This window comes from Globicephala melas, chromosome 3 (assembly GCF_963455315.2).
Source record: "Globicephala melas chromosome 3, mGloMel1.2, whole genome shotgun sequence".
NCBI classification, from domain to species: Eukaryota; Metazoa; Chordata; class Mammalia; order Artiodactyla; family Delphinidae; genus Globicephala; species Globicephala melas.
In genome coordinates, this window is record NC_083316.1 from 41532472 (window position 1) to 41536728 (window position 4257).

At 44.1% G+C, this 4257-nt stretch overlaps 1 pseudogene; it reads left to right on the top strand.

Moving 5' to 3' along the window:
- Window positions 1–796: 796 nt before the first annotated feature.
- Window positions 797–2101, top strand: LOC115848330 (AP-2 complex subunit mu pseudogene; annotated as a pseudogene).
- Window positions 2102–4257: the final 2156 nt, after the last annotated feature.

Below are 4257 nucleotides of genomic sequence, written 5' to 3' on the forward strand. Positions count from 1 at the left end.
TATGCTGGCTAATAGCTTAGACATTATATTTTGAAAATAACTCTGTGTTAGCAATTGAGTTGGCCAGATGTTCTCCACAAAATAACAGAGCAGTATTTTAAATTTGAAAAGTAAATTATTCTAAGTAACTATTTTTTTCTATATTTCCTTAGCATTGTTTAATATATAAGAGCATGTATGTTTGCATGTATATGTTTATAAAATCCTGTTTATTAATGTTTTCTAACTTCAAGGACAAATACAAAAAAACATATTGTGGTAAGATAAAATGGTCTCTATGATACCATTCTTTGTAATTTGTTGAGACCTTCTTCATGACCCAGTATGTAGTAACTTTTCTTAAATGCACTATGTATATATGAAAATAATCCATGTGTATATTTTCTATTTGAGAATATATATGAACAATCTCCTAAGGAAGGAGACAAAAGCAAAAATAAACAAATGGGAGCTAATTAAAAGCTTTTGCACAGCAAAGGAAATCATTGACAAAATGAATAGACAACCGAATGAACTGGAGAAAATATTTGCAAATGATATGACCACTAAGGGGTTAATATTCAAAATGTATAAACAGCTCATACAACTCAATATCAAAAATACCCCCCAAACAACCCAGTTAAAAATGGGCAGAAGACCTGAATAGAGACTGCAGTGAAAGCCAAGATAGTGGGCATGCTAGCAGGGGCCAGGCAGACATCTTGGGATCCGAAGAGTGGCCAGGCCAGCTGAGCAGGGGGCCACGGACACCAGGTCTCTTCTCAGAGAGATGGGCCATGGAGACGGAGCTGCTGCCATGACTGGAGGCTTGTTCATCTATAATCACAAGGGTGAGGTACTCATCGCCCAAGTCTACCGAGATGACATTGGGAGGAACGCAGCGGTTGCCTTTCGGGTCAATGTTATCCATGCCGGGCAGCGGGTACGCAGTCCCATCACCAACATTGCTCGCACCAGTTTCTTTCACGTTAAGTGGTCCAACATCTGGCTGGCAACTGTCACCAAGCAGAATGTCAGTGCTGCCATGGTCTTTGAATTCCTCTGTAAGACGTGTGACATAATGGCTGCCTACTTTGGCAAGATCAGCAAAGAGAACATCAAGAACAATTTTGTGCTCATATATCAGCTGCTGGATGAGATCCTAGACTTTGGCTACCCAGAGAACTCAGAGACAGGCGCGCTGAAAACCTTCATCACCCAGCAGGGCATCAAGAGCCAGCATCAGACAAAAAACAGCAGTCTCAGATCACACTGGGCAGATTGTCTGGTGGCGGGAGGGCATCAAGTATAGCCAGAACGAGCTCTTCCTGGATGTGCTGGAGAGTGTGAACCTCCTCATGTTCCCACTGGGCCATGAGTGCCCATGTGTCAGGCCGGGTGGTGATGAAGAGCCACCCGAGTGGCATGCCCGAGTGCAAGTTTGGGATGAATGACAAGACTGTCATTGAGAAGCAGGGCAAAGGCACAGCTGATGAAACAAGCAAGAGCGGGAAGCAATCAATTGCCGTTGATGACAGCACCTTCCACCAGTGTGTGCGACTCAGCAAGTTTGACTCGGAGCGCGGCGTCAGCTTCATCCCACCGGATGGAGAGTCTGAGCTCATGAGGTACGGCACCACCAAGGACATCATCCTTCCTTTCCGAGTGATCCTGCTAGTTCGGGAAGTGGGACACACCAAGCTGGAGGTCAAGGTGGTCATTAAGTCCAACTTCAAGCCCTCACTACTGGCTCAGAAGATTAAGGTGAGGATCCCAACCCCATTGAACACCAGTGGGGGGCAGGTGATCTGTATGAAGGGGAAGGCCAAGTACAAGGCCAGCGAGAACGCCATCATGTGGAAGATCAAGTGCATGGCAGTCATGAAGAAATAGCAGATCAGTGCTAAGATTGAGATTCTGCCCACCACCAACAAGAAGAGATGGGCTCGACCCCCCATTTCAATGAACTTTGAGGTGCCATTCGTGCCTTCTGGCCTCAAGGTGTGCTACTTGAAGGTGTTTGAACCGAAGCTGGAACTACAGCGATGTCATCAAATGGGTGCGCTATATTGGCCACAGTGGCATTTATGAGACCCGCTGCCAGCTGCCTAGTGGCAGCTAGCCCGCCTCCCCACCCCCCTGTTCCACAGGTCTGGGTGCCCTCTACCACCACACATCAGTGTCTCCTCCCTCCTGCTTTGCTGCCTTCCATTTGCACCAGCCCGAGTCTAGGTCTGGACCAACCACACTGCAAGCGGGGCTCCCTGGGCAGGGTAGTCTCTGAGGCTACTGTTCCTCCATGCATCTGCCTGCCCCAGCCCAATGCCAGGCTCTGAGTTCTGCGACCAAAGCCAGGTGGGCCCCATCTGCTCCCCTCCCCTGTGGCCACATCTCTCTGGAGTGGGAGGATTGGCTGCCCCTCACCTTAGAGCTCCCCCAAAGGCAAGAAATGGATCCCCAGCCCTCAGTTCCTACTCTGCTTTGGGATAGGGTGAGTTTCATTCTGTACATGTGTGACTTCATCCAGTTATAAACCTAATAAACTCTGCAGAATGGGAAAAAAACAACAACACCTGAACAGACACTTCCAAAGAAGACATACAGATGGCCAACAGGCACATGAAAAGATGCTTAACATCGCTAATCATCAGGGAAATGCAAATCAAAACCACAATGGGATATCACCTCACACCTGTCAGAATGTCTATCATCAAAAAGATCACAAATAACAAATGTTGGCGAGGATGGGTACACTGTTGGTGGGAATGCAAATTGGTTCAGCTACTGTGGAAAACAGTACAGATGTTCCTCAAAAAACTAAAAATAGAATTATATGCTACAGCGATTCTGCTTCTGGGTATATATTCAACAAAAGCAAAAACACTAGTTTGAAAAGATACATGCACCCTAATGTTCATAGCAGCATTATTTACAGTATCCAAGATATGGTAGCAATCTAAATGTCAATCAACAGATGAGAGGATAGAGAAGATGTGGTATATATACACAGTGGAATACTACTCATCCATAAAAAAGAATGAAATTTTGCAATTTATAACATGGATAGACCTGGAGGGTACTATTCTTAGTGAAATAAGTCAGATAGAGAAAGACAAATACTGTATGTTATTACTTATATGTGGAATCTAAAAAATAAAACAAACTAATGAATATAACGAAACAGAAAAAAAAACCCTCCTTGTATTATCTAGTAATATATATTAAGATCCCATATTAGAGAATTAGAATTTGCACATACCACTTAGCAGTATCCATTTCAAAACATATCTGAATAACAAAGCTTTTTATATTTGACATTTCCCCTCAGTTTTCAAAGCTATTCTTTCCCAATAATTTTCATCAGAACTTAAGAACACTTGGGAGATGCTCTACCAAATGTTAAAACATATTGTCATGCTATGATAATTAAAACACTGTGTTATTGCACAAGAATAAATTAATCAATGGAACAGAGTTGGAAACACTGAACAGAATTCCATTATAAAAATTTAGTTTGATAATGGTAGCTGATAAAATAAATAGGAGTATAATTCAATATATGCACCTAAGATAACTGTGTAGTTATCTAGAAAAATTAAATTAAAAGCTTATCCCTAGGCTTCCCTGGTGGTGCAGTGGTTGAGAGTTCGCCTGCCAATGCAGGGGACACGGGTTCGTGCCCCGGTCCGGGCGGATCCCACATGCTGTGGAGCGGCTGGGCCCGTGAGCCATGGCCGCTAAGCCTGCACGCCCAGAGCCTGTGCTCCGCAAGGGGAGAGGCCACAACGGTGAGAGGCCCGCGTACCGCAAAAAAAAAAAAAAGCTTATCCCTATTACACACTACAATCAAAAAGAAAAATTACAAATGAATTTTAAAAGTACTAAATGTAAAACACAAAAAAAATGCCATAAATATCCACTGTGCTGGTTATTCTTTATTCTCTCACCTTTCACTGCCCTGTTCTGTGCCCCCAGGGGACAGCTCTCTGGTTTCAAGTTGGATTTACCCAACTGACAGCACCAGCAAGACAGCAGCCTATGGAATGACAGACAGATTGGAGTATTTTTGATCTTTGACTCTTGCTGTTTCTATTCCATGTTCTGGCAGAGGTTGCCTCCGTCTGTCAGCAGCTCTGATGAGGCTTCCCTCTCTCCTCTGGCTCCAGCCCACAATGGACCAATAGTTCTGTTTCCTTTTCTCTGTTCCTCAGGCTCAAGGGGGTAATGACTTCCCATTGTTACTGGTCTCTGGGTGCCTATAAGTCTGCATCAATTCTG